Raw genomic sequence first — 14,246 nt, forward strand, 5'->3', positions numbered from 1 at the left:
TCGTTTTTCATCATCATACAGAAGTTATGAATCTAGATCAGACTCTCATACTGTTCTGAATCTTTAATAAACAGAGTAATATGTGTGCTTTAATATTTCTATTGTAAACTGCTCATCAAATGTAATAAAAGTCCATGAGTGACTCATTTGATCCTGAACTGGTTTCTGAATCCTGATGTGAACTGATCGATCAATCAATCACCTTTATTTATATAGTGCTTTAAACAAAATACATTGCGTCAAAGCACTGAACAACATTCATTAATAAAACAGTGTTTCAATAATGCAAAATGATAGTTAAAGGCAGTTCATCATTGAATTCAGTGATGTCATCTCTGTTCAGTTTAAATAGTGTCTGTGCATTTATTTGCAATCAAGTCAATGATATCGCTGTAGATGAAGTGACCCCAACTAAGCAAGCCAGAGGCGACAGCGGCAAGGAACCGAAACTCCATCGGTGACAGAATGGAGAATAAAACCTTGGGAGAAACCAGGCTCAGTTGGGGTCAGTTCTCCTCTGACCAGACGAAACCAGTAGTTCAATTCCAGACTGCAGCAAAGTCAGATTGTGCAGAAGAATCATCTGTTTCCTGTGGTCTTGTCCTGGTGCTCCTCTGAGACAAGGTCTTTACAGGGGATCTGTATCTGGGGCTCTAGTTGTCCTGGTCTCCGCTGTCTTTCAGGGATGTAGAGGTCCTTTCTAGGTGCTGATCCACCATCTGGTTTGGATACGTATTGGATCCGGGTGACTGCAGTGACCCTCTGATCTGGAAACAGACTGGATCTGGTGGCTACGGTGACCTCGGAACAAGAGAGAAACAGACAAATATTAGCGTAGATGCCATTCTTCTAATGATGTAGAAAGTACATCGGGTGTTATGTGAAGTGTTTCCGGTTCCAGTTTACCTAATTAATGCAGCCTAAAAATCCTTTAACGGATTTGGATATTAAAAGCATATTAGTATGTTATGTGTATGCCAGGTTAAAGAGATGGGTCTTTAATCTAGATTTAAACTGCAAGAGTGTGTCTGCCTCCCGAACAATGTTAGGTAGGTTATTCCAGAGTTTAGGCGCCAAATAGGAAAAGGATCTGCCGCCCGCAGTTGATTTTGATATTCTAGGTATTATCAAATTGCCTGAGTTTTGAGAACGTAGCGGACGTAGAGGAGTATAATGTAAAAGGAGCTCATTCAAATACTGAGGTGCTAAACCATTCAGGGCTTTATAAGTAATAAGCAATATTTTAAAATCTATACGATGTTTGATAGGGAGCCAGTGCAGTGTGGACAGGACCGGGCTAATATGGTCATACTTCCTGGTTCTAGTAAGAACTCTTGCTGCTGCATTTTGGACTAGCTGTAGTTTGTTTACCAAGCGTGCAGAACAACCACCCAATAAAGCATTACAATAGTCTAACCTTGAAGTCATAAATGCATGGATTAACATTTCTGCATTTGACATTGAGAGCATAGGCCGTAATTTAGATATATTTTTGAGATGGAAAAATGCAGTTTTACAAATGCTAGAAACGTGGCTTTCTAAGGAAAGATTGCGATCAAGTAGCACACCTAGGTTCCTAACTGATGACGAAGAATTGACAGAGCAACCATCAAGTCTTAGACAGTGTTCTAGTTTATTATAAGCAGAGTTTTTAGGCCCTATGATTAACACCTCTGTTTTTTCTGAATTTAGCAGTAAGAAATTACTCGTCATCCAATTTTTTATATCGACTATGCATTCCATTAGTTTTTCAAATTGGTGTGTTTCACCAGGCTGCAAGGAAATATAGAGCTGCGTATCATCAGCATAACAGTGAAAACTAACACCATGTTTCCTGATGATATCTCCCAAGGGTAACATATAAAGCGTGAAGAGTAGCGGCCCTAGTACTGAGCCTTGAGGTACTCCATACTGCACTTGTGATCGATATGATACATCTTCATTCACTGCTACGAACTGATGGCGGTCATATAAGTACGATTTAAACCATGCTAATGCACTTCCACTGATGCCAACAAAGTGTTCAAGTCTATGCAAAAGAATGTTGTGGTCAATTGTGTCAAACGCAGCACTAAGATCCAATAAAACTAATAGAGAGATACACCCACGATCAGATGATAAGAGCAGATCATTTGTAACTCTAAGGAGAGCAGTCTCAGTACTATGATACGGTCTAAATCCTGACTGGAAATTCTCACATATACCATTATTCTCTAAGAAGGAATATAATTGTGAGGATACCACCTTTTCTAGTATCTTGGACAGAAAAGGGAGATTCGAGATTGGTCTACAATTAACAAGTTCTGTAAATGCTGTTATGTAGATGCTCTGCATATTTGTTTCATAATTAATTCTTTGTAATTAACTCTGTGAATTTTGTATTAATTCATTTGAGGTTCAATTTAAAGTTTAAATGAGTTGTAATGTGATGTAGATTCATTTGGTGTACTTTAAAACATAAGGCGCGAGGATGTGTCACTTTAAGGGAAATGACGTGCTGGTTAGTCGCCCGATGGACTGATGATGAGCAGACGCATCACAAGGCTCTGCTGAGTTAAAAGACGTTTAAGTTTAAAATCAGTGCTGTCACAAGCCAAAAGGACAGTAAATAAGTTTTTCATAAGCTCAAAGACCTCTTTTCATGACAAGCGGCCAACGAGGTATTTGTTTGTAAAATGTAACAAAGGTGTTCATAATAGCGCTAAGCGCCATTTTGTGTTTGATGTATTTGTACTGTTTCACTTGTATACAGTTCTCACGGCATTGTGGCGTTAAGACGTAAAAGGCACGAAAGATAAAGAAGACGACGATAAGAATAAACGCCCGTTTTAAAGAACCAACCTGTGTCTGTTGTTGTGGAAAGAGCTACAGTGAGAACTCGTCTGCTCAACGCGGGTAGGAAGGACAACGAGACCGTCGCGAGGGACGATTTGACGAGGATTCAGCGCAACAGATAAGCACCACCCATAAAACATTGTCTGTATAAAGACTGCAAGCAACGGTGATTAGACGGAGTTGAAAGTGCAACGTTTCAAGCTAAAATCAGAAAGTGCTCTGCCACAACCGTCAAGTTAAGGTGGTTAGAGAAGTGATTAAACTTGGAAATCGCAGCAAGGACTTAAATCTAATTTCCCTGCTTACTGTGCTCAGCCTACATGTTTTGGCGACGAATTTAATGTACCGATGTTTATTTGTGTAAAAAGGGCCTTATTACAAAGGAAATTAAGATTCTACAGGTTTGTGTTTATAAGAAGTAATTAAACATACAAACAATTCAAGTTAAGTTTAAAGGTAACTATTGATGTGAAAACTTTATTTTACAGATAATTCATTAATTCAGTTTATACTCTCTGAAGTAAAGATCTTGTATTGCATTATACATAGTCAATTACAACAATTAATTTTTGATTTGAAATCTAAGCCATTTTGAATTTAGTTTAAATAAGTTTAAACGTTAATACAGTTTTGGATACAATATTTATGTCTGTATTTTGAACATTTTGATTTCCTACACAAAATTCATAGTTATTAACTTTGACTATTCACATTTAAACATATAGTAGCTTACATTTGCACATAGACTAATCAGTCTAATTTAAGTTCATTAGTTGCATACATTTTACAGCCATTCGAGATATCTCAGCATGTCTGACACACGCGCAGAGGCTAACAGTGAACATGTCAAATCACCAGCCCTACCTGAAGTTACAGATTCCATGCCTGTGGAAATAGGAGGGCTGCGAAGAAGTGAAAGAGTCAGAACTCTAACAGAAAAGGGAAGAGAACTTCAAGAAGTAAAGTTAAAGGGTGTACAACGACAATACAGAATGGTTTATGAGAAATGGAAGTATCATGCAAGGCTAGCCAAGGAAATATTGTCGGATGAGGCTTCCCAAGATGAGCTGAATGTGCTAATTGAGAACATAGAAAGCAGCTGTTCTGAGTTAAAGGCCATTTATGAAGAGCTACGTAGATTGCAGACTCCTGAACAAGACCTGCGACGCAGGATTGATGCATGCATATCGCTTTCAGGATTCATTGTTAGAAGAGCACAAGGGCAATGTGAAGGACATGCAGCAGATGTAGAGAAAGAACCCTGGCCTAATGTTGGATCGATGTTGGACTCAACCGGCTCCTTATCAAGACCACCGTCTCATCAATCGAAATGCAATTCAACCCATTCTAGCATTCACTCAGTCAAAAGAAATGAAGCTGTGGCTGAAGCTGCTGCATCACAGGAAGTTTTGGCAGTTTTGGAGGAACAAGAAAGGGAAGCGTCAGAACTTCAAAGGCTAGAGGTTGAAAGTAGACAACATTTAGCACAATTTGAATGTGAGGACCTGGCTAGACAACAAGCAATGCAGGACAAGCGAAGAAAGCTTGAACGCTTAGAAGAAGTGAAGAAGTTGAACGCTGCCAGAGCTCGAGTAAAGGTCTACGATCAAGTGGAAAGAAATTTTGATGCGACTTATTCGCTGCATGGTGCTGAATCAACCGGAAAACTTCAGGTTCCTACTTTCATAAGTTCTCCTTTTATTCCCCAGTCTCTGCCAGCCACAGCCCAAATGCTCCAAGCCTCAAAGCCTCCATTCATTTCTCAAACCTTACCAGTTGCAAGTCAAGTGCATAATGCTCAGTCTCTGCAACGGGCATCTCAAACTTCAGCCTCAATGCTTATGCCTCAATTGCAAAATAGCTCTGATTTGGTCAGTGCACTAGCAGAAGCTATGAGTGCCAATCGTCTTCCAGTGCCAGAGCCTGCAGTGTTTACTGGAGACCCTTTAAAATTCAAAGATTGGCGCCTATCTTTCGAAACATTAATTGACAGGAAGAATATTCCGAAGAACGAAAAACTATATTACTTAAGAAAGTACTTAGGTGGTGCTGCAAAGAAAACTGTTGAAGGATTCTTCTTACTAGGTACTGAAGCTGCATACGACTCTGCCTGGAAGCTGTTGGAGAAACGCTATGGAGACCCATTTATAATTGGAAAGTCCTTCAGAGACAAGCTGCATGGATGGCAAAAAATAAGTTCTAAAGATGGTTGTGAACTAAGAGAGTTTACTGATTTCCTTAAGAGCTGTGAGGCCGCAATGCCCCACCTGAAGACATTGGAAGTTCTCAATGACTGCAATGAGAATCAAAAGATCCTGCAGAAGTTGCCAGATTGGTTAGTATCCAGATGGAATCGCAAAGTGATGGAAGCCCGTGAAGCACATGCTGGTTACCCACAATTCACAGAGTTTTTAGACTTTCTAACAAAGGAAGCTGATCTCGCTTGCGATCCTATATCTTCAGTACAGGCACTTAGGAGTGTGGAGAGCGGGAAACCAAAACATTCACGAAACCAAACCATTCAAGCAAAGACACTGTACACAAACGTGGCACAAAGCACCATATCATGCATCTTTTGTAAAAGATCAGGACATGTCTTAAGTAAGTGCAGAAAGTTCATTGACAAGACAGTTCAAGATCGTGTCAAGTTTGTACGTTCAGAGGGGCTTTGCTTTGGATGTTTGCAGACTGGACATCATTCAAGAAGATGTGATAATAAGAGCACATGTGAAAAGTGTCAGAAGAGACATCCTACATGTCTGCATGATGACAAGTTCAAAGAAGTATCAAAGTATCAAAGTCCTAAACATTCTAAAGAAGATGAAAGTTCAAAGGAAAAAACTGATGATGGAGAAATAGCTGCAGCAGCAATTACCAATGCAGTCCGACAAGTAGATTCAAACACGCAAACATCTATAATCATACCAGTCTGGGTCTCATCCACAAATGAGCCAGATCAAGAAGTCCTTGTTTATGCACTCTTAGACACACAGAGTGACACGACCTTTATCCTAGATGAAGTAGCTAAAGAGCTAAATACTAACAGGGAGAATGTCAGTCTGCAGCTATCCACAATGTCAGCAAGAGCAACAGTCATACCTTGTCAGAAACTGACAAATCTACAAGTGAGAGGATACAAGTCTGATAAAAGGATCCCACTGCCATCAGTCTTTACGCGAGAGTTCATTCCGGCAAACAGGTCACATATCCCAACTTCGGAAACCGCTCTAAAATGGCGTCATCTGGAACAACTGGCAGACAAGATTCCACCACCATTGGATTGCGAAGTAGGTCTTTTGATCGGGTACAACTTTCAACAAGCCCTTCTTCCCAAGGAAATCCTATCTGGAGAAGAAAATCATCCATATGCACAACGAACTGATCTCGGCTGGAGCATAGTCGGCTGCTCATACACCGCAAATGATTACCATGATGCAGTAGGAATTAGTCAAAGAACATTAGTGCGGAAAGTGGTGCCTACAATGAAGCCATCATTTGAGCTGAAGAAAGAAGTACACTTTGTTTGCCGGACTCTTGTTAAGGAAGTAATTTCTACAGACATAATTAGGGCACTTGAATTAGACTTCACAGATCATCGTGCAGATGATAATCCAGTTTCTCAGGAAGACATTTTATTCTTGTCCAAGGTGAGGGAAGGTATAAGACAAAAGGAAGATGGCCACTTTGAACTCCCCCTTCCTTTTAAGACAGATACACCTAGTCTCCCAAATAACAAACAATGTGCAGTTCATAGACTCACCTCATTGGAGCGGCGACTGAGAAAAGATAAGCAGTATTATGAGGATTGTCAATTTCATGAATGACATCATAACTCAAGGAGATGCTGAGAGGGTTCCAACATTGGAACTTGAGAACCAACCAGCATGGTATATTCCGCACCATGGAATCTACCACCCACACAAACCAGGAAAGATCCGCGTGGTTTTTGATTGTTCAGCACGCTTCCATGAAACCTCTCTGAATGATCACCTCTTGACAGGTCCAGATCTGACCAACACATTAGTTGGAGTGCTGTGTCGATTTAGAAAGGGTCCAATAGCCATAATGTGTGACATTGAAAGGATGTTTCATCAGTTTCATGTTGCAAAGGAACATCAAGACTATCTGCGATTTCTCTGGTGGGATGATGGCAATCTAGATTCCAAACCTTCAGTTTATAGAATGAAGGTACACCTTTTTGGGGCAGCTTCATCCCCCGGCTGCTCCAACTTTGGACTCAAGTACCTAGCATCGCAGGGTCATGGAAAGTTTAGTGAAGAGGCCATCAAATTTATCCAGAGAAGCTTTTATGTAGATGATGGCTTAACAAGCGTGAAGTCATCTGCCGAAGCAGTACATCTTGTGAAGGAGGCAAGAGCCTTGTGTAAAACGGGAAACCTTAGACTCCACAAGTTTGTGTGCAATGATAAGGAAGTGATTTCCACAGTACCACCTGAGGAATGTGCTCAGACCAAAGATCTCGATATGGCCTTGGGAGAGCTTCACATCGAGCGAGCACTAGGAGTTCAGTGGTGCGTTGAAGCGGATGAATTCCAATTCAGAGTTGTAGTCAAGAAAAATCCACTCACAAGAAGAGGAGTTCTCTCAACGGTGGCCTCGGTCTTTGATCCGCTAGGTTTCGTTGCACCTTTTCTACTAGTTGGTAAGCAGATTCTTCAGGAACTGTGTAAAGATAAAGTAAGCTGGGATGAAGATCTCCCCAAGCACATTCTACCACGGTGGGAGTCGTGGCTTCGTGACTTACCTCACTTGGCTGTCCTGAAGATTCCAAGAAGCTATCTACCATTAAATTTTGACGAGGTTGTTTCTTATGAGCTTCACAACTTTGCTGATGCCAGTTTCACCGGATACGGAACATGTTCATATCTCAGAACAGTGAGTGAAACAGGGCAGATCAGTTGCTCACTTGTCATTGGGAAGGCTAGAGTAGCCCCTACAAAGCTTATGACTATACCAAGGCTTGAATTATCGGCAGCTGTGACTTCAGTCCGTAATGGAGATGTTGCCAAAAGGGAACTAGAGATTGAACACTTGCAAGAGTATTACTGGACTGACTCTAGAGTAGTCCTTGGCTATGTGAACAACGATGCCAAGAGATTTCACACATTCGTAGCCAACCGAATACAACGCATAAGGTCTAGTACGTGCCCTAAACAATGGCGACATGTTAATTCCGAAAACAACCCGGCCGATCATGCCTCGAGAGGACTTAGTGCAGCTCAGCTGAAAGATTCAAACTGGCTGAAAGGGCCTGACTTTCTGTGGCAGAGAGATCTTCCACATGACGAGGAAACGGTGGGAGAAATGGAAATGACTGACCCTGAGCTTCGCAAGGCCCACATTCATACAATCAAGACGAAAGAAGTAAATTCAATGGTGAATCGCTTCACTAAATTTTCTGACTGGTCTCGATTAGTGAGGGCTGTTGCCAGGCTAAAGAGGTTTGTTAGCGAATTCAAAGGAGTTCAACAAAGAACAAATGAAGCAACCAGTATTGAAGAAAGAAAGGAAGCAGAAATCATTGTCATCAAACTAGTTCAAGAAGAGGCTTTCACTGAAGATATTAAAGGATTCAAACTCCAAAAGGATGGCACCCTGAACAAACGCAACAAGTTATGTCAGTTAAATGCTTTCTTGGACAAAAATGGTGTCCTCAGAGTGGGAGGACGGTTATCGCAATCAACCTTGCATCATGACATAAAGCATCCAGTAATACTTCCGAAGAAATCTCATTTGTCAGCCTTAATCGTGAAACATTATCATGAGCGTGTATACCACCAAGGAAGAGGCATGACTATGAATGAGTTACGTGCAAATGGAATATGGATTTTAGGATGTGGAAGTGTGGTTTCTTCACACATTTACAAATGTGTAAAATGTAGAAGATACAGAAGAACTACAGAGGTGCAAAAAATGGCAGATCTGCCCGAAGAAAGAACTGAAGAATCCCCTCCCTTTACCTACTGTGGCATAGATTGTTTTGGCCCTTTCATCGTAAAGGAGGGAAGAAAAGAATTAAAATGATATGGATTGCTGTTTACTTGCTTGTGTTCAAGAGCTGTGCACATAGAGACATTAGACGACTTGACAACAGACGCTTTCATTAATGCACTCCGAGTGTTTATATCCATCAGAGGACCTGTACGCCAACTGAGATGCGATCAGGGAACAAATTTCATGGGTGCAAAAAGAGAGTTTTCTGAGTTGCTCAAAGGGATGGATCAAGAACGTCTACGAGCAATCGGTTGCGAATTTGTAGCCAATGTTCCATCAGCGAGTCATATGGGTGGAGTCTGGGAACGCCAGATTAGAACAATCAGAAGCATCCTGACCACAATGCTAGACAAGTCTGCAAGCAGACTTGACACCACAACTCTTAGAACATTTCTTTATGAGACGATGGCCATAATCAACAGCCGACCATTAAGTGTTGAACATCTTCATGATCCTACTGGTCCAGAACCCCTTACTCCCAATCACATACTGACCATGAAATCGTCAGTCATTTTGCCACCTCCGGGAAAGTTCAGCGAAGATGACCTCTATCTGCGCAAGAGGTGGAGAAGAGTGCAGTTCCTGGCCAATGAATTCTGGCAGCGATGGAAACGTGAATATATATTAAATCTCCAACAACGCAAGAAATGGCAAAGAACATCACGAAATTCACAAGTAAATGACATTGTGATACTACAAGATGATAATGCTCAAAGAAATGAATGGAAGCTTGCCAGGGTAGTGGAAACTTACCTTAGTGCCGACGGCATTGTACGAAAACTGAAGTTACTAGTCAGTGACACTACAATTTTTAAAGGAAAGTTACACACTAGATCAGTTTTCTTAGAAAGGCCTATCCACAAAGTAGTTACTTTAATTGAAGCCAATTAAGTCACACATAAAACAGTTACACTCACGTACACCAGAAATTGTATTTTTGTTGATTTTACTTCAATATATTTGTTTAAAGGAAAATCCCACATTTCAAGTAAATGAGTGATTTTGGTGGGAGTGTAAATGCTGTTATGTAGATGCTCTGCATATTTGTTTCATAATTAATTCTTTGTAATTAACTCTGTGAATTTTGTATTAATTCATTTGAGGTTCAATTTAAAGTTTAAATGAGTTGTAATGTGATGTAGATTCATTTGGTGTACTTTAAAACATAAGGCGCGAGGATGTGTCACTTTAAGGGAAATGACGTGCTGGTTAGTCGCCCGATGGACTGATGATGAGCAGACGCATCACAAGGCTCTGCTGAGTTAAAATACGTTTAAGTTTAAAATCAGTGCTGTCACAAGCCAAAAGGACAGTAAAGAAGTTTTTCATAAGCTCAAAGACCTCTTTTCATGACAAGCGGCCAACGAGGTATTTGTTTGTAAAATGTAACAAAGGTGTTCATAATAGCGCTAAGCGCCATTTTGTGTTTGATGTATTTGTACTGTTTCACTTGTATACAGTTCTCACGGCGTTGTGGCGTTAAGACGTAAAAGGCACGAAAGATAAAGAAGACGACGATAAGAATAAACGCCCGTTTTAAAGAACCAACCTGTGTCTGTTGTTGTGGAAAGAGCTACAAGTTCTCTGGGGTCAAGTTGTGGCTTTTTTATGAGAGGCTTAATAACAGCCAGTTTGAAGGTTTTGGGGACATATCCTAATGACAATGAGGAATTAATAATAGTCAGAAGAGGACCTATGACTTCTGGAAGCACCTCTTTTAGGAGCTTAGATGGTATAGGGTCTAACATACATGTTGTTGGTTTAGATGATTTAACAAGTTTATACAATTCTTCCTCTCCTATAGTAGAGAATGAGTGGAACTGTTCCTCAGGGGGTCTATAGTGCACTGTCTGATGTGATACTGTAGCTGACGGCTGAATGGTTGCAATTGTATCTCTAATAGTATCGATTTTAGAAGTAAAGTAGTTCATAAAGTCATTACTGCTGTGGTGTTGGGAAATGTCAACACTTGTTGAGGCTTTATTTTTCGTTAATTTAGCCACTGTATTGAATAAATACCTGGGGTTATGTTTGTTTTCTTCTAAAAGAGAAGAAAAGTAATCAGATCTAGCAGTTTTTAATGCTTTTCTGAAGGATAGGTTACTTTCCCGCCAAGCAATACGAAATACCTCTAGTTTTGTTTTCCTCCAGCTGCGCTCCATTTTTCGGGCTGCTCTCTTTAGGGTGGGAGTATGCTCATTATACCATGGTGTCAAACTGTTTTCCTTAACCTTCCTTAAGCGTAAAGGAGCAACTGTATTTAAAGTGCTAGAAAAGAGAGAGTCCATAGTTTCTGTTACATCATCAAGTTGTTCTGAGGTTTTGGATATGCTAAGGAATTCGGATACATCAGGAAGATAACTTAAAAAGCAGTCTTTTGTGGTAGAAGTGATGGTTCTTCGATACTTGTAACAAGAAGTAGAATTTACAATTTTGGCTATATGAAGTTTACACAGAACTAAATAATGATCTGAGATATCATCACTTGGCTGAATAATTTCAACACTATCAACATCAATTCCATGTGACAGTATTAAATCTAGAGTATGATTTCGACAATGAGTAGGTCCTGAAACATGTTGTCTAACACCAATAGAGTTCAGAATGTCTATAAATGCTGATCCCAATGCATCTTTTTCATTATCGACATGGATATTAAAATCACCAACTATAAAGACTTTATCTGCAGCCAGAACTAACTCGGATGTAAAATCACCAAACTCTTTAATAAAGTCTGTATGGTGACCTGGTGGCCTGTGTACAGTAGCCAGTACAAACATAACAGGGGATTTATCATTAACATTGGTTTCTCTGGATAATGTTATATGGAGCACCATTACTTCAAACGAGTTATACTTGAAGCCTGCCCTCTGAGAAATCCTGAAAACGTTGTTATAAATTGAAGCAACTCCTCCCCCTTTGCCTTTTAGACGCGGCTCGTGTTTATAACAGTAATCTTGGGGGGTGGACTCATTTAAAATAATGTCATCATCAGGTTTTAGCCAGGTTTCTGTCAAACAGAGCACATCTATATTATGATCAGTTATCATATTATTTACAAAAAGTGTTTTCGTAGAAATGGATCTGATATTCAATAAGCCAATCTTTATCATTTGTTTATCCATATTGCATTTGTTTTTTATTTGTTGAACCTCAATTAAATTGTTAACCTTAACTTGGTTTGGACGTTTTTTGTATTTTCTAGTTCGGGGAACAGACACAGTCTCTATAGTGTGATATCTAGGTGAAAGAGTCTCTATGTGCTGAGAATTAACTGACCTCTGTGACGGGAGGCAGCTAGCAGACGGTCGGTTTAGCCAGTCTGTCTGCTTCCTGACCTGGGCCCCAGTTAGTCAAGTATAAACACTAAGACTATGTGCCATATTTCTAGACAGAAGAGCAGCACCACCCCAGGAGGGATGAAGACCATCTCTTTTAAACAGGTCAGGTCTGCCCCAAAAGCTCCTCCAATTGTCTATGAAACCTATGTTATTCTGTGGGCACCACTTAGACATCCAGCCATTGAGTGATGACAATCTGCTATGCATCTCATCACCACGGTAAGCAGGGAGGGGACCAGAGCATATTACAGTGTCTGACATCGTGCTTGCAAGTTCACACACCTCTTTAATGTTATTTTTAGTGATCTCCGACTGGCGAAGTCGAACATCATTAGTGCCGGCATGAATAACAATCTTACTGTATTTACGTTTAGCATTAGCCAGCACTTTTAAATTTGCCAAGATGTCAGGCGCTCTGGCTCCCGGTAAACATTTGACTATGGTGGCTGGTGTCTCTATATTCACGTTCCGTACAATAGAATCACCAATAACTAGAGCACTTTCATCAGGTTTCTCAGTGGGTGCATCACCGAGTGGGGAGAAACTGTTTAATGTTTTGATCGGAACAGAAGAGCGGTGTTTTGACCCACGACTACGCTGCCTCACCGTCACCCAGTTGCCCTGCTGCAGGGGCTCTGTTGCTGGAACCGGACAATGTACAGGAATCCCTGAGCTAGACGCATCCAAAGCCGTATCTAGAGCCCTAACATTCTTACTGTCCTCAATTAAAGTTTGGATGCGTGTCTCTAATTCTGAAATCTTCTCTGTCAGCCTAACTATTTCCCTGCATTTATCACATGTGAATCCCTCATCAGCGACAGAGATAGATAAACTGCACATGTGGCAAGAGGTGCAAATAACAATTGTAGGAGAAGCCATTACTCACCGTGCTTGATGCAATGTTCTTACTGCGGTTGTTTGATGAACTTGTGAAAAACTGCAGCGTGAGAGAGGAGAGGAGAAAAGAAAACGCTAATGACAAGCTAACGAGTGCTAACGCTTTGCAGGTGTACTGCAGTCACGGAAGAGTGAACGATCAAAGTTAATCTGATAAGATTGATCGATAATATCAGAAATATGGTGTGAATTAAGTTATATTTTACAATTTAAAAAACAAACAAACAGACAGTGATAGTAAGAAAGATTATAGAGAAAAAAATAAATAAAATAAAAACAGCTACACAGAGCTATGATTAGCTACAGACGGCCAACAGGAAGTAGAGAAAACACTGTCCAACCATACAGTACATACCATACATGCTCCCATACAGTACTCACATAGTCTAGCACAGACGTACGAGGAGACTCCTTAGTCAGGGTTTGGTGGAACCGTTCCAGAGCTCCCTGTGTCTCTGGATGATATGCAGTGGACAACTGGTGCTCTACACCCAACTCTTTCGTTACCTCCTTAAATAATTTAGAGGTAAAATTGGACCCCTGGTCACTTTGGATGACTCTTGGCAAACCAAAAACTGAACAGAATTTGATGAGCTCACAGGCTACAGTTTTAGCTTTGATATTCCGCAAAGGAAAGAGAAAGATAAAGATGAAAAGAGAAAGATGAGGGGTGGTGTTGGCGCTGTGGATGTGAGAGACCCGGGTTCGAATCCACTGAGAGGCACCAATGTGTCCCTGAGCAAGACACTTAACACCTAGTTGCTCCAGAGGCGTGTGACCTCTGACATATATAGCAATTGTAAGTCGCTTTGGATAAAAGCGTCAGCTAAATAAATAAATGTAAATGTAAAGAATGAGATTAATAGAAGAATTAAGTATTCTGAATATGGAAAATATAACAGTTAAGACAATACTAAAGAATGCTCCAGCACAGTATAAAGTATATTATGCAATTATAAGTTATTTGAAAAAGTAGGTTTAATAAATAGGATTTAGAATCACGTAATGAAGTGTAGAGAATAATTGTATCATTTTGTTTGTTTAAGGTTTGTTGTAATTAATATCCGTCACCCAGTCCAGTAGGAGGCCTAAATTCCCCTTTTAAATGGGTTTGTAGCCGCCTTCACAATAAAAGAAGAAGAAGAAGAAGAAGAAGAA

The sequence above is a fragment of the Carassius auratus genome, unplaced genomic scaffold (assembly GCF_003368295.1).
Source record: "Carassius auratus strain Wakin unplaced genomic scaffold, ASM336829v1 scaf_tig00055007, whole genome shotgun sequence".
NCBI classification, from domain to species: Eukaryota; Metazoa; Chordata; class Actinopteri; order Cypriniformes; family Cyprinidae; genus Carassius; species Carassius auratus.